Source organism: Rissa tridactyla, chromosome 16 (genome assembly GCF_028500815.1).
Source record: "Rissa tridactyla isolate bRisTri1 chromosome 16, bRisTri1.patW.cur.20221130, whole genome shotgun sequence".
Taxonomy (NCBI): domain Eukaryota; kingdom Metazoa; phylum Chordata; class Aves; order Charadriiformes; family Laridae; genus Rissa; species Rissa tridactyla.
Genome location: NC_071481.1, coordinates 1,607,409 through 1,626,435, shown reverse-complemented (window position 1 = coordinate 1,626,435; position 19,027 = coordinate 1,607,409). Strand labels below are relative to the sequence as shown.

The 19,027-nt window shown below is 46.4% G+C and overlaps 1 pseudogene; it reads left to right on the top strand.

Moving 5' to 3' along the window:
• The first annotated feature begins 764 nt into the window (after positions 1-764).
• LOC128918450 (actin, cytoplasmic 1-like) lies at positions 765-1,311 on the top strand (annotated as a pseudogene).
• The last annotated feature ends 17,716 nt before the right edge of the window (positions 1,312-19,027 follow it).

Genomic DNA, 19,027 nt, shown 5'->3' with positions numbered 1-19,027 from the left:
GTTTGTGTGTTTATTGGCGGCCAAAACCTGTGTGAAAATAAAGCACTAGAAACACTGGTAACGAGGATCTTTTGTTTATCATCTCCCTTCCCCTCCGCAGAGTTTACAGGTGTGCACATGTCTCGAGGAAGCAGTAACTCCGGAACGGAGTCGCAGCCTGCCTTGGAACCGTATGGGGAGCGGCATACCTCCTCTGCTGAGATTCTTCCCTCTCAGGTCTCTGAGATATCTGGGGTTTGCATTCTAAAACGAGCTCTCACGTTATTTTTGACCTTATTAAAAACATTTCCTTTAGAAACCCAGCAAAACCCCAAACAGAATCCAAATATAAATCAATGCAAATGCAATTACTGTAACCAACCCTCCTCTGTGCCTGAGGGTCTGAAAAAAAAATCCATTGATTCTCTGCTGTAATTTATCCTGGAAGTAAGAACACCCAGTTTCACTTCCAAATACAGGCCCTGAATCACAACGCTCGGCACCGCCGGCTCCCCAAGGAAGCGGCGCTGCCGGTGCAGCTGCGGAGGACGGGGAGCTCGGCGGAGCGGGCCCTGGCTCAGCTGGGGGCCCTGGGACATCCCATCGATGCTCTGTGCCAGCAGCCACTGCCAGGGATGGCACCGTCCTGCGCAGGACGGCTGATGCTGTGGCGGCAGGGACCCGCACGGTGGTTTTTCACATCGGCTCTGGACAGCGTAAGGCAACAGGCATCCCCCCGTTCGGTTATTTCTGCCGTTGTGGGATATCCGAAATTCACACTTGTCATGTTTGGGGCGAGTCATAAGGACCGCTATGTCAGGGAAGAAGCTCAATCCAGAATGGGCGTTTTGTCTTTTACTTACCCAATGGAAAATGGGGTTGTTACATCCTGGGACGACATGGAGAGGATTTGGAGATAACTATCTGAACAAGATCTCAGAACAAAACCACGTGAGAGGCCAGCACTGCTGACCGAGACCCTTCTCAATCCTTTGTCCCATCAAGAAAAATGGCTGAGATGAAGTTAGAAAGCTTCCAGGTGCCTGTCCCTTTGGTGACTCTGTGACAGCCCTGTTCGCTGGTGGCTGCACAGCGGGACTAGTGGTGGACAGTCGCAGCAGTGTCACTGTCATGATCCCTGTCTACTAAGGCCATTACGTGCTACGCGGCATTTCCAGGCTGGATTTTGCAGGCAGAGATGTAACCAAATGCCTGGCCAGGCTCCTCTCGGAGACCGGGCACTCCTTTGTAAGCACAGCAGAGAGAGAAATTGTCAGGGATATGAAGGAGAAGCTGTGCTATGTTACTTTAGATCCTAGACAAAATATGTAAGAAAAGCCTGAAAAAGTTATATGCGAGTACATTCTCCCTGACAGAAGGGCTGTCAAGGCAGGAGAGCGGCTATTCTGAGCTCCTGAAGTGCTTTTTGTGCCCGCAGAGCCAGAAGTCCCAGGGCCAGGGGTTGGGAGGGTGCTCCTCCAGAGCATCCCCAAGTGTTGTGACTATATCCAGTCCAACATCCTAAGGAACATGCTGCCATCGGGCAGATCAACTCTTTTCCGAGGTTTCAAGGAGAGGTTTCTGAAGGAGCCCCAGGCAGGAGTTCCCAACGCAACTCATGTCAAGACCATCTCGCCACAAGATCAGATGTAATCCGTGTGGATTGCTGCTTCCACCCTTGTGCCAGTTGAAGAGTGTTTAGGAATATGTGGCTTACCAGGGAAGACTATAATGAGGTCGGACCAACAGTATTCCAGAGAAAATGCTTTTGAAACTTTCAGTAGGACCATCCAGGAATTTTTTTTTGAGTGCCAATCTGAACATCTGGAGAGCAGTTAATAAATCAGTACAAAAATAATTGATTTATAGTAAGTGATTTTATAGCTTACTAAAGAAAGGTCCCTTGTGCATTGGGTTGAAGAAAGAGTCCTTGTTCAGAGCGTTTTTGCTATCCAAGATGTTGGTTTTAATTCTAGAAATGTGTTGATCCCTGCTAGAACTGCAAACAGTTTGTCAGAATTTTAAACACTTGAGAACAAGCCACCTCCATCCTATGCCCGTGGGCGCTGGCTCCCTGCCATCCGCCGTAAACTTCCAAGGAGTGGAAAGAGACCTCTGATGGAGAAATAGAGGGCTCAGGGGGATTGCTGACCCTTCGCCATAGTGCTGGAGATCTCCTCGAGCGGCCCGGGAGGATCTCAGAGGGGACTGGGCTTCTAAATTTGTTTTTGCCCACAAAACGAAAATAAGTTGATCCACCGTTAAAATGGAGCTCTCAAACTGGGAATATCTCCATGCTATTAGCGGCCTTGCCGCGTGATTCGCTATGTCACATCACATAAAACGTTGCCTCCGTTTGTCCATCGGTGGGATTTCATTAATATTCTAGCATAAGGACTACATGAGACTGCAATTAGATAACTTAATAGAATGTTAATTAAAATTAGTAAATTAATCAGAGAGCACAGGGTGAAAGGTATCTAGTTTGGGTTTATTCTTAGATGACTCTTGAACAAATATTTTTGTTTTCATGTCAGGCATCTAAGAGAAAGTGGCAGCGTTGGTGCCTGGCTGTCAGGGATTCTCTTTTGGGAAGGCTGGATGTGTTATTAGGAGGAAGAGTTATTCCTCTCCTGCATCACCAAGAGCTAGGGAAAGCGACAAAACAATCCTGCAAATATTTGCTTGAACTACTAAGCAAATCTGCCTTGCCAAGCTCGATTTTTATTAATAATTCCACCAAATAAGCTTACCTAGCTTAAATACCACGGATAACTGATTGGATTTCCAAAGTAAACTGTGAAAACTCATGACAAAGGTGTGAGTTTTCAGCAATGACATTCGCATTCAAATAAACAACTTGAAAACGATGCATTTACAGTAATCATCTTTATCCACACCTGCAAATATATGCACCGCATCCAGTCAGGCAGTGGAAAGCTCGTCATCATTTGTGAAACTGATAAGCGCTGTGATATTCATACTGTTCAAAAATTATTTGGAAAAAAACCCACAACCTTAAGATATACCTGAGAACTTCTTGCATTTGTTCAAGAATAACATGAAAATGGGAAAAGAGCTGAAATCTGTCTCGTTAATTATTCAGTACAGCGTCTGGCTATTTTCATTCAGCTCCGGAGATGAATCTTCAAACTCATTGATGCCCTCTGCTGCCTTGGGACTGATTAGTCATCTGTCACCTCCTCTCGCTGCCCTTTGAAGGATCACGACACTCCTTTCCTTTTCTGCAAGACGTTTGCAAGTGCTCTGAAGAGAGGCACATCCAAGGCCGTGTTCTGCTGCCCACCGAGCCCTGGAGCGCTTCCTCGGCAGGGCGATGGGAAAATAAAACGGGCTGAAAGACCCAGCAGCGGGAGGAGGGCAGGGGAGTGGGGAGAGTTTGTGGATGACCCCAGCAGTAACTACAGCAAGGCCCCACCTAACCCCATTTTCCCCAGTGACCAGGGTGAAAGCACAAAGCAAAGAGTCTGGAGACAAGCACGTAGCTTTCCTGCTCCGCTTGGGCCCTGCGGCTTCAGAAAGTTGAGATATGAGACTCCATCAAGTTAATGCAAGCATGCAGAGCGCTTTTAGAGCTGTTATGAAATCAGAATCAGCAGTCTTGGATCCTTCTTCTATTGCAGTATGTTACCTTTTAGCAGCCCACTGCAAATGTGTAAACAAACGAGGTACAACTGTAGACAGTTTAAATATTTTACAGCTCACAGACTTCCATATGAGGAAGGATTTGCAGTAACTTAAGTGTTTAGACTCCCGCTCCAATAATCTAATGCAAATAAAAATGCAAAAAACAGTGTGCTGGGAAGGAGGGGGAACCTGGGCGACCAGTGCACCGCTAGGCTGTGGTCAGGAAGGAGAAAGGAAAAGCAAAAAGCGGGATAACTGTGCAAACCCCGATGCAGCCACGAAACGTGTTTGGAGAGTGACACCTAGCAGAGCTCTGTGTGTGCTTTGGATGAGAGTTCCCCCTCGCAGAGCGAGATACTGCCTGATGTAGCCAGGATGGATTCATTGATACCAAACTGGTTTTACATCGAGGCACCTGGTTCAGCTCCTCCCAGCTGAAAATCATTCAACAAACCATTATTACAGGTATGTACCACCCACAGTACTGGTTTTGCCCGGCTGCTTCCATTTACCTCTTAGACGTGACTTTGCTCAAGGACACACAACAAGATAGCAGAAGTTGGCACGTGTTCCCTGGCTCTAGACTCGATATCAGCCTCTTCGGTCTCTTGGTCACCTTGCGTTTCCATCCCTGCACAGGGCATTGGAAATTCATGAATTCATTTATATTTCACTTTTGGATTGAAGAGGTCTGAGGTCTTAATCATTTGGGACCTTATTGCCTTGGCCCTCATGCCATAGGAAGGGAATTGCAGGGACCCTTCCTCGGATCTATTTCCACCTGTGCTCCACCTGTCCTCTGGATACACAAGGGATTTAAATTTAAAATTTAAAATTTACAATTTAAAATTTAAATTTTTTTTAAAATAAAAAAAAAAAAAAAATCTTTCCCGCCTCAGGAAAGCAACACTGGTCTGGGGAATTTCGGACTGGTTGCAGGGATTAAGGAGGTATGAGTTAATTCCTAGGTTTACCAGTGATTTGTTGTGGAATGAAAAGTTTAATCTTGGGCACATCAGGCATCGGTTCCCACTTATAAACACCCTTCTTTCGCTCCATCCTTTACTTGCCCCACATGCTATTTGGGGTAAGTGCTCTCCCTTGCTTTAAGAGCACGTATCAGCGCAAAGACCTGCGACTCTGGGGCCACGAGATCAGAAACACAAAATAATTTGTGAAGTTTGCACTGGAATTACGCAAAAATCTCAACCTGCTCCTGGTAATTTTTTCCCTCCCTCCCCAAGCCTCATTTAAGGTTCAATCCAGCAGCAGCTCTTTATTTTCTTTTAAATGTCAAACAATTCATCATTTTGCACTTTCCCCATTCCCCGTGAATTTAAAGGTTTTATTAGTATGCAGTAACGTCAGCCTGGGACAATGCACACTGATTACCCAAAACAATGCGGTTCTTATCACCCTGCCCAGTTTTGGTTGCAAGCTCTCGAGAACCGAACAAGAGCTCCTGTTCGCTCCCTCTCCTCACCGTTGTCGTATGCGCAACAAAAAGGCTGGGTTCAAACATACACTAGACAAATAATTATTATATTTATTATTCAAATTTCCTGTCCCCTGCCCTCATTCGTGCTGGGCTGTGTGAGCACGCTGCTGGGAAAGTGCGCTCACCCCTGCCTCGGGGATCACAGAACCGTAGAATCGTCTGGGTTGGAAGAGACCTTGAAGATCATGGGGTTCAACCATCAACCCAACACTGCCCAAACCACCACTACCGCACGTCCCTCAGCACCGCGTCTGCCCGGCTTTTAAATCCCTCCAGGGATAGCGACTCCCCCACTGCCCTGGGCAGCCTCTTCCAATGCTTGACAAGTCTTTTGGTGAAGATATTTTCCTAATATCCATCCTAAACCTCCCCTGGCGCAACTTGAGGCTGTTTCCTCTTGTCCTATTGCTTGTATCGTAGGTCTCGGGCAGGACGGTGATGGCCAGCTTGTTCTGAAAGAGGCTGGGTAGAGAGTGCCAAGCGCATCTCTTCAGAAGGGGCATGGACGAAGGGAGGAAAATGAGTCCCTTTGTTTCCCCGGACACGGCGACGCTTAGGGCACAGCACAGAGTTCAGAACCGCCGTGCTCACGCTCTTACCACGCAAGAGCTGACAGCCAGGCTGAGCAAGCAAGGTCAGAGCCGAATTGTCTGGGTAAATTAGGCATTTCTTCACCATCCATGGTCAGAATGAAGCGATGCCAGCAGGCCAGCGGTGTGCAGCCTACCAGTGACGGAAACACCAGCTGCCTGTAGGAGCCTGGCGGTTGGCAAAGATGCTCGGTGAAGATGCCTGGCAGTGTGGCGGCACAGAGCAGTCGCTCTCCCAAAGGCCAGCAGAGCCCCGGCACAGCAGGAATGCCTAGGAAGGAGCGGTAAGGCCAAGGCTCTGCCCTAGGCAGACTTGGCAGGGTGAAAACAAGCTCTGAGGACATTTAGAAGCGGCCAGAATGGGTGACGGGGTTACCAAAGGCAGATAAACACCAGTCCTGGAGTCGCATTTGGGCAGCTCTTTCGGTTCATCTGCCAAGTAACTGGCAAGCCCACCTCCATTTCTCCAACTTTGGAAACACCCGGGTGAGTACCCGAATGTGAGGGATTTGATGTGAAGGAGGTAAGAACATTCTAGAGCTTTTCCCAGCGGAGATGTAGCCGCGTGGAGTAAGATGTGGCTCTGGCTGAGAGGGTCAGCAGTCATTGTACACACCCCCACGCTGACACATGCGCGCGCACACACACAGATTTTATTAAGCCATTCCGTGCAAGTATTTTATATACCTTTTTTTTTTTTTTATTTGGAAAACTTCAGAGTGCTTTTTTTCACACACAATAAAGTTAGCTTTGCTGAGATTCATTAGTCCCCTTTCCCCCCGTGTGTAAATGGATCTCTCTCAGTTATGCAATGCAAGGGTACACAACCATGAAAAGTGCAGATGCAGCCAAAAAAAGCATTGTTCTGAACTCGGACGTGTAAAATATTCATATTCAATAATAAAAAATAAAAAAAAAACAGCCCTTAATAAAAAATTCACGGCGTAAAATATGCATTGTCGTCCCATCCCCAGGGCTGCAGCAGTTTCCAGCCCAACATGTTACACGGGTTTTCGCTGCCTTGTTTTACTCAATTAATTCAAAACCAATTCACTCACAGACATCCCAGTATTAGGTGCCTAAATTGATTCTGATTTCTCTAAGGGCAGTGTATCTATGGCTACAGTAATAGCTGGCAGAAGCGGTGGCTGTTCGAAGCATCCAGTGCGTAGCCCCAGCAGTGTTGGGGGCAAGGCGGTCCCTGCTCCTGGTGGCACCTCCGTGCATGGGAATGCCGTGCTGGCCACGAACGCACAAGCCAGCTCTGAGCAAGCAGGAGAGCTCTTTTTGCAGGGTGCTTGGACCACCTCCATACCCTTATTTCTTGAATGAGCAAATTAGCCAACTCTTACCGTGGCTGAGGACCTCTCTGTAGAAGAGGGAGCACGTTTTGGAGCAGCCGAGGTGCCCCTGCAGAACCACCTGCAGAGCTTCGCACGCAGGGCAGAAGAAAAGAAATAATCTCGTCACTGTTTTACCAAAGGGAAACAGAGACAGGTGGAAATAACCGCCTGGCTCAGGTCCTGACCAAAGTATGTAGCAGAGCCAGGAATTCAATTTAGACTTTTCTGCATCCCCATCTACTGCCTTAGCTGCGAGGCCAAACTGCCCCAGTATGAACATGTGCACCCCAAACGGTAGTGGGACGGGACAAGGGGGACTGAGGCACCGCACTGGCAGGGTGCACAGGTGCATCTGTTTCTGCTCAGGAACGTGTCTCAGGCAATAGGTCTAAAGAGACGCAGCACAAGCCCTCTGATCCAAGCGAGGAGGGGCTGCTGTTTTCACCACTCAGCTCATTTTAGATCACAGAATCATAGAGTGTGTTGGGTTGTGAGGGACCTCTAAAGGCCATCTAGTCCAACCCCCGGCAGTCAGCAGGGACAGCTTTAACTAGATCAGGTCGCTCAGAGCCGCACCCAGCCTGGCCTTGAATGTCTCCAGGGATGGGGCCTCCCCCAGCTCTCTGGGCAACCTGGGCCAGTGTCTCACCACCCTCAGTGTAAAGAACTTCTTCCTGATGTCTAACCTAATCCTGCCCTGCTCTAGTTTAAACCATTGCCCCTCGTCCTATAGCTGCATGCCCTTGCAAACAGTCCCTCCCCAGCTTTTCCGTAGGCCCCAACACGTCGTAGATCTCCAACACGTTGTGCTGCTCGGCTTTGCAAAGGGTGATGCTGAAGCCCCAGGGGGCTGAGGGTCTCACCCTGGGTTCTGTCACCTGCACACTGATGCCGGTGGAAGCTGACGTTTCATGAACCGCATTTTTCACACGTAGTGGCAAAACTGGAACTAAACCAGCGATGCCCCGCTTCGATGGGTGCACTGTGCTGCCTCGTGCAACCAGGGGCTGTGTTGGTCCTGCGAGCCCAGCAGCAGGGGAGAATATTAAAGTGATATTAGAAACTTTGCTATAGAAAAGAGAACTCAGGAACAAGAGGAAAGGTTCTGAACTTAAAATATTGTGCCTGGCGCTTGAATTTTATGAAGATATATGGGAGAAAAGAATGAGAAACTCCAAAACAACCAATGCTTCAGATGTTTCTTTTATCTAAAGTACAGCTAGTTAAATGTTTTACATAGAACAAGTCCCAGGGAGCATAAATCAGGGGATGTAAGTTATGTTTTATAAAGACCTCAAAATATAAGTTCTTTACCTCCCACATTCTCAGGCCAAATATTTTAAATGGAAAAGCATGTGGGACAATAAGCGTGTATATTACCCACGTCTTTAATGACCATTCCCACCAAGGTGATTTGTTTTGTGTCCGCAGTCTGATATTTACAATCAAGGAAAGAGAGGAACGGAAGAAAAAAAAAAGAAAAACACTGATGTTGGAAAAATTGTGACCCCAGTTGACAGTACGCAAGTCGTGAAATGTGCTGTCATGTGGCAGCTGTCACTCATGTTTGAGATTTTTCTTCTCGGTGGAGAAAAGCTGCAGAAAGTGTTTTTTCTCACTGGAAGCTTCAGATATACTTCTAATGGGTGTCAAATTTGAGCCGCTGGGCTTCCTTAAAAGGGGACTGGGAGAATTACGTATCTTCTCTGACTTTGAGTATCATTCTCATTTGCCTGTTAATTTTCCAATGGTTTTGGATAATTTTTCTCCTTGAATTGTGCTTCTATGTAGTTCACATAAAGAAAAGAAAACGACCTCGCCAAGGATCTAAGGGCTGCATCGCGCAAGCTAAAAAAGGCTGAAATCCCGGGCCTGACTCCTGCTGCTGGGGTGGTTGGTGAAAGGGCAGAAGAGCTGGTGTGGCTTTGCAGTGGGGGGAGCGACAGGGCTGCCGAGGATGGCGACTGCTGAGTTGGCTTGTGACTGCTCACCGGAGCGCTCTGCTGCCCTCCAGAAAGCTGCTTTATCCTCTGTGGCTGAGCAGAGGCAGAGTGTGACACGATAAGGAATCCCTCTATTTTGCAAAACTTCCTGACAAGGCGTTTCCCTCTCTCTCACACACTTGCCCGTGCTTTCCTCCTCTATTTTTCAGGGCTGGGTGACAGGAATGCGCCCGAGCAGCAGGAATCTCGCTGGGAAAGTGAGCCGAGCGCTGGACCCCGTTTGCAGGCCCCGAGAACGGCGGCAGGTTTGCAACCCCACCCGCCACGGTCACCTCGGGTTTGATTTACTATGTCTCATGACGCTATCTGCTTCATTCCCGCGTCTGAGGAGGGAGGATGCTCTGAGAGCCTTCACATGGCCGGCCACACCAAACCACATCCTCGCCGTCCCAAAGTTCAGCACATCTGTCTTAATTTGTCTGGCCCTCAGCGCTGCGCTCTTGCCACGTTTGAGAATTTACTGCTTGTTTTTCGCAACGAATCTCTCCCGGCAAGGATGGAGAGGGGAATTTGGTGGTGTTAAAAAACACTACCCTCCCTTGCGGTTCTCAAGATGCTTCGGATCGACTGTAACCCTGCCTTGGACAAAGCGAGGAACCGCTGGCGAGCCACTTAGCCCTTGTAATGCGGCTGAGCTGAGAAGATTTGGAAAGACTCAGCTCTTCAGATCCTTTGCTACCCTGACAAATCCGCCAGGAAATACACGCGTTGCCAAAGTTGTTTCTATGGGTCATTCCTGAATTCCAGCAGAAAACAGCATTTCTCAGAACAACACGGCTGAACTATTAAACGGCGCTGGTGGTCTGATGACATTCTCTGAAGTACTGTCTTCCAGCCAAAGTAATATGTATTTCCTAGAAGCACATCCCCCTAGAGGAAGAAATCATGGGCTTTTAAGGTATCCAAGACAATAGTCCAGATGCTGATTTCAGCTACACTGTTTTAATCCCGCTGTATTCAGTGGATTTACTTCGAAACTGGTTTTTTTTTACTGATGTGAGATCGTTATTCCTTTAGGAGGGGAGGAATGGATCCCCGCGCATCCAGAGTAACTGGATAACCTCCGGCTTGCCCTCTTGGGGGTTTCATTTCCAGCTCTGTCACAGACTTTCTAGGGCAAGTCACCAAGATCTGGATTCCTCCCCTCTAACCTTTTGCAACTAAAGCAAATAACTTTAAACTCCGGTTAAGGTAAACAGCGGAGAGAGAGAGACTTCACCTACCTGCGGGCTGCTGGGCTTTCATCACTCTCCATTTACTGAAGAGAACAGCTTTTGGGACTGGATTCCTGATTTAATTCTCTTCTTTATGTCTATGAGTGAAACCGAATCCGGGGCTTTTTCTTCCTGAGCGTCAGTTCCATTTCTGTGATTTTAAATACTGTGGAAAAGATTAAAGAAATTTAGAGCATGTATTTTCAGAGAGATTATTTTTGTTATTAGGAAGTTGTGTCTGAAGGCTGGCAGAAAACGAAGACAGAAAAATGTTACCTAGGATATTTAAAAGCAAAAATAAGTCCAAGTAGTTGCTGTGTGGGGCGGTGATGTTGTAGGGCTGAGCTGTCTCCTGCCTCAGACAGGGCCCGTGAAGAGCGGGGGGTGTTCAGAGCCAAAGGGCCCTTAGAATCACTTGCTGTTTCATCCTCAAACAGAGAAGAGTGGATCACGCCAATAATCAGAATTTGCTCAGCCCCAAATCGCCAGTGTTATACACTCAAATAACCACTCTCAGATATCAGGCTGCCTGACTCGTTTAATAGCAGTTCCACCAGTTTGACTGATGTCCAACTGCTTTTATTTTCAGTTTATGTTTAGAGGGAAGCGTCCGTGTCGTGAGCAACTAAATGTGTGAGGATTTTCTTTCAGAAGCCACAGAAGGGATTAAAACTACCAGTAACCCATGAAATTACTTCAGAATTTTTTTCTCCTCGAATGTCCTAAGGAATTCCCCGACTCCTAACCTGTTCCAATTGGCACCATCATCCACTTGAGCTCTAATATCAGTGGAGTTTGTAATGTTTCCAATTTTTCTGGTGAGGGATTACATGAAACCGAAATAATTCTTTCCATGGGGGATTACATAGCCACTTTTGTTTCTAATATTCCAGTCCATGAGCGAGGAACTTTTTCTCGGGTACCTGTTCCTTCTTCGGCTGTGAGAGCTAGTGTCATTTAGAATATCCAGACATAAATCCATTTCAATAATTTCATTCCTAATAATTTAATTCCTAAAGGAACCTGATTAAATAGCCTATCATAAGTCCAGTCTTTATATTTTGGCTGAGCGCTCTTGGACTACTAATTTCACATAAATTGTATGACACAGTGTTCCCCATTTGGGTGATTGAAATGCATCCACATAGTTAATTAGATAAAAGCTCACCTTGAGGAACTGTCAGCCACTGATGAAAATGACTCATATTTGAGGGGAAAATTGCTACTGATTTACAAGAGTCTGGATCAAATGTCTATTCTCAAATGTGGGTTTTTTTCTGTTCAAGTACCAAAGTGCGCTTCGGGGATTTATTTGGCAGGGGTTTTAGAGCAGGAAAATAGGAAATGAACTGGAAAATTTGAAGACTGCAGCAAACAAGAAAATCCTGGAAGGAACACACTCTATGGATCCACCCTAGCCATTAATAATATGGAAAGATTTCATTAGAAAAGGAGAGGGGGAAGAGAAAAAGAAAGAATGTACAAGGCAGCAGTGTTAGCACCGGGGTGTCCTCACTGCTCCGACTCACAGACGGGGCTTGGCCGGTGCCCTGCGGCCGCTGTAGGCTATGGTGGCTGTACGCAATACATACACCATGCTTCTGCGGAAACCGATAAACCCCACGCGCTGTAAATTATGGCAAGCGGCTTTTGAAGCGGTTCCGCAGGGGCCGATTTGCTGGAGGGTGTGTGGAGATGAAGGAGCACAGGTGAGATGCTCTAAATGCAAACCATCACACATGCATCTCCTCTTTGTGCCAAATAAAGCAAATAGAATTACGTTGCTGATGGAAAAACACCCTCTGCCCAGCCTGATGGGTGCCAGGCAGGTGGAGCAGCCCCCCCAAAAGGCACGGCTTTATTTCAGGGGGGCTGCAAGAGGGCATCCTCTTCCGCCGGCCCCTTCCTCATCCACCGCCATCCACTGCGAAGGAGCAAACCCATCGGGAACACGGGCAGCGCTGGGACACAAACCCGGTCACCTCGCCGAGTGCAGCGTGCTGCTCCCTGCTCCGCTCTGCCCAGCCCGACAAAATACACGGAGCCCAGCAAATTGCTTTGTAAAATGGGAAATAAAGTCCTGTCCCCTCTCACCTCTCTGTAGCACGTATCTGCCACCGCATCACCACCACCTCCCCCCGGCTTGGGGGCCCTTGAAGGGCTCCCGGCGGCCAGAAAGCACCCATCACATCAAACGCTTCTGTTTGCTGTAACCAACAAACAGCGCACCGAGCTCAATGTATTTTTGTCTGGGAAATTGTTCTGTTCTTTCTTCCCTGTAACACACTGTAGGTGATTGTCTGTTCTTTCGTGTCAGTTCTAGGCAAAGTGCACTGCATTAAAACTCCCACCACAGCAAAACAGAGCAGAGCAATTTAAAAGCCCTGTTCTTGCCAAAAGTTTTTGCACCATTATGTCACGTCCTATACATCAGAATTTGCTGGGAAAGACTTGGGTTTGTTGGGGTTTTTTTGGTGTTCCTGTTCTCTTCTGGAAATAGAAATATCAGCAGGCTGAACGACATTGAGTTACGTTCTACGTATTTCCACAGTATGGATGAGGAAGTCGCCTTTACACTTATGAAACATACAATCATGACAAATAAAAGAATCCAAACATTGGAAGCGTCATGAATACTAAATGTAGACCCTTTGGGGTGCCTAACGGTTAACTCACCTCTGAGACAAAATTTCTCCAGTTCCAAGTAACCATAAATATATGAAAGGGGAGGGGATATGTGTGTGGTGTGGGGGGGGGTGTGTGTGTTACTTGGATGACACAAGATGAGCTTCACCTGTCACTGGAAATTATTGGCAGCCCACCTTAAATTCATTAATTGCCTGGCTTTTGGCTTGGTGGGCTGAGTTGTTTCAACACGTGTGGTTTATCTCTCTTCATAATGAAATAAATCTCCATTTCTTAGGACGTGCGATAGGAATCGACCCATTAGTCAGTATGCTTGGAGAAGGCCTCCACGGCAGCAATTTTATCTCCTGTTTCTCAGCCACTGACACATCCATGAAGAAATTGACTTCACATGCCAAGGTGCCACCTCAGGGGTGACAGACACGTGTGTTGGTGGCCGCCCTCGGAGCGCGGCTCACTGGGAAGCAGAGAGGAGCAGTGGGATCCTGCTGCTCCACACGGGGCTCTCCATGGCCAGCTGACTGCCCTCATGCCGCACACCCTGGCAAAACCCAGCCCAAGACCTGATGAACCTGATTGAATCCAGCTGGCTCCACTCACCTTAATCAGAGCACCTTTGTGAAGTCAATTAATTCTATATAGGGGTCTCTGAGCCGCCTTCTGGAAGGGTCAGTTTTCTGTTGGGGGGAGGTTTGCTGCACGTGGAGTCCTTGCAGGACTGATGCATGAGCTGGGAGGCTCCACAACATCTTTGAGGTTGGTATGTTCTTCAGCTACAGTGGGGTGGTGAATGGAAGGGTGGCTCATGGCTACAGGAAAGGGAAGCAGAGCTGCAACAGCAAAATACAAGCTGTGTTATATTCTTGTTTTGCGCATCTCTATTGTGTACGTGCCAGTAAAGTCTGTGCTGAAAGAATTGCTCATGGGTGATGGGCAGCAGCGAAGGGCTGGGTAACCTGTAGCTCCAGCAGGAGCCTTTGGAATGTTTGTAGCTTCCTTACTGTGTAAGCAGAAAACTCTGCTACTTCATGAGTTTTAGAGCCCCTGCCCCGACAGGGGTCAGGCTGTGGTGGGGTTTGGGGGGAAACTGCTCTGCTACAAGGGAATAAGCTCTTTGCTTTAACTTAATGGTGCAATGTTTCTTACAGACTTGATGGGCTCTGGCGTTATCAGTGTGGATGCCTAATGCCAGTGCATCAAGAGACACCTCTTCACTGCAGAGGAAGAAGAAAACAGCAGATGCAGACACTGTAAGTAGGAGAAAACTTGTTTCCTTTCTAGAAAACGTGAAGGATAGGAAGTTTGAAGGCTGAGAGCAAATTAAAAGAGAAGAGGAAGCAAGCGGAACTTAAGAGCTAAGGTAGAAAGTGGTGTGGGAAACCTGAATTACTGCAAGGGCCTCTGTCCTCCGCTCTGATCGAAATGCTGCTGTTTCTGGGGTGGAACACGGTGTGCATTCAGCAATTCTGAGAAACAGCTTTGGTCGGGAATTTCAGGTGATAGTATCTATTGGAAGCATCAAATGCAGGTAGCTGGTGGCTGTTGCTGGGTTAAGAAGCAGAGACTGCTGCTCTTGAGAAGTGCAGCCACCAAGACTCCTGAGCTTGCCTCAGTTGTAGTATTTTGTGTATGTTCAGATTAAATGCTGGAGAGATGGTGTCCCTCTGAATTAGTTATTTTGAAACTTCTGGCTCCTGGTAGGATGTTGTGAGATTTTTGTGAGGAGGAGAGAGAGCCCTTGGTGATTTCCAGACTGGGTAGTTACAGGAGACCCTGAGGTTTCTCTCCGAAGGGAAGAGGTTGGATACAGACGAGCAGTCAGGCTCTGGTTGCTGCCTGGTGGTGACAGACCTGACCCGGCTCTATCAAGGAGAGCCAAGTATCTTCCCTGTGCAGCCCGGGGGTAACGTGCAGACGAGAGATGGATAATTTGGTACTGTGTATGCAACAGAATTTGGAATTTGTGCTCAGTGGTCACTGGAGCTAACCTTGAAGCTTTTTGTGATGCTGGAGGGCAAATGGCACCTGAGCCAAGGTGCTGGAGGGTGAAGGAAAACTGTTGTTTCAGTCTGGGTGAGAATTGTCAGGATTTGTCCTTTTCTCTCTGAGAACACAGCCATGTTTGAGCTACAGTCATCTGCCTCTATTAAAGAAAAATACAGCTGCTTTCGTACTGCATTTATTGTTTAATTCATTCATGCTGCTTGTTGGAAACACCATCGTTAAAGTCCTTCTGGGGCACAGTTTGTTTTAAAGAAAACTCTCCATGGAAAAGACTTTCCTTTAAATTTAGTACAAAAGAAAAGCCCAACTAGTTTTATTTATAGATCAGGGCATGAGAGATTTTCGCTTTTAAAGCTAGCTCTGTATCTCTGTTTCTCCCATAAAAACATGTTTAACATTTTTTCTCATCCTTCCAGAATAAAATTCTTTTATTGTGATTTTCTTTTTTTGCTAAAATGCAGCCACTAGAGTGACAAAAATGTTGGGTTTACCCATTGAATGGGCAGTCTGTGAGTTGTGATTCTATTCTGGGATGATGTATTCTGGATCTTGGTTATTCTTTAACAGACCATCTCTTGCTTCTGTGAGTTTGTGACAGTTTATATGCCTAAAGTTGAGTATTTTCCAGATCTGTACTATATGTATGATTATTTTGGGGTGTTATTAATACAAAAGCATCTGAAATTTCATTGGGCAATATATGCTTGTATGAACAGTGAGAAAATGGCTAAATGGTGAAATGGTCAGAAATATGACTTTCTGATAAATCCAATTAAGCAATCTCAGTGTTAGTTCATGTGTGTTTAATGGGGGGGGAATGCTAAACTGGTTTGGGTGGAAAACCAGCAGTGTCTAGGTGAACGACAACACTGAGAACATAAATGTTGTTTTCTAGTATTTATTTTTAGTAAGATGCAGAGTTTTGAATGGCTTTGTTTAAAGTGATAGTTTTCCCTTTTCTGGTGGAAGTGTGGCTGGGATAAACAGCTCCAGCTGTAAAAAATTAAAGGCTGAGGTGATTGCAATGCAGAAATCCGGAGCTGCTTTGCTGCCAGAGCTCTTGTGAAGCTGAGTGTTTGTCTCCAAAAGGGCAGCAACTCCTAACTTTTTGAAAAGAAGTCGGGGACACTGGTCATTTTCCCTCCTGTTGTGACTTCACTGTGTTTTACTACTTCGTGGTGATCCTTTACCCCCTCGTGCCCTGCCAGCCCAGATCCAGTCGTCAATATACTCAGCAATAAAGTGTTTCACTGCCTAGACGGTTCATTCAGCTGAGCTTTGTGACAAAATAATTGATTAAGACTCAAATTCCCTTGAAAATGTCAAGTCCTTTGTGATCTTTAATTGATTCACATTCTGGGTTGCTTAAGAGTGGAGTTAAAAAGCTGTTAGTAATAATTTTATAGAAAATATGTTCCCCGTGTGAATGAGCAGTCCCCCTCGTAATGCACCCAAGTGGCTGGAACTGAGAAAGCCTCCTGTTCCTCAGGATGTACTTGCTAAATGCAAGCACTGCTCTTATTTGAGCCATTTAAAATCACTGTATGGGTGATCTCACTCCATTATTTCTAAAGAAACTTCTTAGTTCACTCTATTTAACTTTATACTTCAGAGAAATGAAACTATTTCCCCATCTCATTTATACCGAAGGAACAAAACTGCAGCTGAATGGTAGTCAAGCAGCGCATGATGCAGCTGTTTCAGGGTACTAAAAGAATCTGGAGTGAAAACATGAGAAGGTCTTGAGGTACAGACCAGGAAGCAGTGCTGTACGTGAGATCGTAGCGAAATGCTGAGAAATACGCGCGTTTCTCCCGAGCGGAGGGCAGTGTACGGCAGTGTTGTGCAGAGCTTCTCTGTAGGGACTCCGATTTCGGAGAATACCCTGGGTAACATCAGACAGCACACTCTGACCGCAGGACTTGGGGCCGGAATATTTGTGTTGCTGCCGAATTTGTTCTGGTGCGAGGGGCTTGTGTGCTCTCTTGGCTCTTTGCTGCTGTTTACACGGCAACTCCGGAGTGTACCTTTGCTGTTGCACGGAGAGTATAAGTATCCTACCATAATACCGTTGCTCTCCTACCTTCTTTCATCAGTGAGTCTGGAAGCTGCTCTTCCAGCAGTAGAGTGGGGAACTTTGGTACAAAAAATGAATAAAATAAGATTCTAAGAAAAAGGCCTGCAAAAATGAGATGTCCTTTCCTATTGAATGGATTCAAGTTTGCTGCTTTTGTATAAAACACACTTTGTACTTTTGGGGGAACTTCGTGACGTGGTATTTCCTTCTTTTAGTGGTGACAACCTCATGAGAGAGCTCTGCCTTCACTCAGCGGCGTATTCTGCCAACCAGCTGGGGAAAGGTAGCAATTGGGACTCCCTTAGTAGATGGATCAGGGCAGTGGGCCTGGCTGGAAGGTATTTTGCTTATTTTTAATGGGAAGTGTCGCAATCTGTGACGATCTTTGCCTTTTGGTGTATAGAAATGATGGGGCAGAGTGGGTGTGAATCCCGAAAACAGTGCCCATGTGGATCCCTGAGCTGCCACTTGTCAGACCAGCTATTACCTGGAAAGTTCTGCATCTTTGGTTTTTCCACTTAAAGAGAGTAAATAAATACTAACCTTAACGCTTCAAGACAGTGCTGGAGGTGACTGGTTTCTGAATTTCCTTATAATCTGGGTGGAATTGTACCTGGGGGACTCTGCCAATGCGGATATTTCGTAGCTGTTAAATGAGATGTGCTAGAGCTGAAATCACACAGACGGTGTCTACAAAGTGAGAGGCTTGGAAAGGCATCCCTGGCACATCCCGGAGTGGTGGGCGGTGGCAGTCGGAGCTTGTGGGCAGCTCTCACCTGGGGCTTTTCTATTGGGAAGGTAGGGAAGAAATTCCCCTGCGGAACCTGGGACCCTGCAGCAGTCAGACCGGGCACATGGTTTTGCTTGCGGCGTGTTACTTGGGAGCTACCACTTGGAGACAAAGTGATTCTGTGATAGGTACTTAATTTCTTCTTGAATTCAGCAAATACTACCTGCAAGCGATGCTAAGACTTTTTTTTTTCAGGGAAGTTTGATTGGAGGGGCTTCAACAGATCAATAGAACGAAAGTAAAGTTAATCTGCCATGCCTTAGCTAGATAATTTATCAGTTTGTTTCCTCCCTGAGTGTATTCCTCTAGGAAGACTATTTTTTAGGTATTGAGTAAACACTATTCTTCAGCAAGACTTTGTTTGACCTGGGTATCAAATTAATTCTTTACTTTTAATGCTATACCAATTGCAAAAGCCATTCCCCTACATGGGATGTAAATCAGTGTTTTCATTTTTTGACAGGGAATAGTGGGTATGTCTGGTGCTTTCCAAAATGTAGTGTTCCTTCCCCAAAAGGTTCTGCTCTTTCCTCTGTTTTAACACGAGTCTTCACAGGAATGAGCCCAATGGAACATGAGTCACTGTCGGAACAAGCGTGTGGGCAAGGTGGGCTCCTGCCTTATAAATGGTACAATTGTAGATACAGAAGTGCAAAGACTGTGCTGGTTGGAAAGCTGGCTGGAAAATAGCAGTCATAAGGTAGACAGACATTTATATTCAGAGAAACCATTGGCTAGTTTGTATATATTTGCATTTCATTTTCTAACCGCTCTTTTTCTTAAATGGAGCTTGGTTTTTAACCGTTCCTCAATTAGCTTATCACCAGCTATGCCTCGTGGTTCTAACAACAAAATACTGGGCTCCTCTGGGACTGCCACAAGTTCTCTTGTAGCCAATTTGTGGGCTAAAAACCTAACAGTGAGGTTGAAAAGACTAACGATCTGCCTTCTAGATGTTTGATATGGTCTTTGTGCGTTAATAGAGGTATGGGAGGGTCTGTGTGAAGCTTTAGCTCCTGAGTGCAAAGACCAAACCCCTGACAGGGCGTTAGTATTTGTCTCTCTATTGCTCCCATCACCGTATCCTGAGATTTCATCCCAAATCTCTCCAATTAAGTAGTTTATTCTTCCAAGTGTAAAATAAAACACCGTTACCGCAGTGAGTGCGCATGTGTGATTGGAGAAAGATTTCTCTATCGATTACTTAAACATGCTGCTTTCTCCTCTGCAATGAA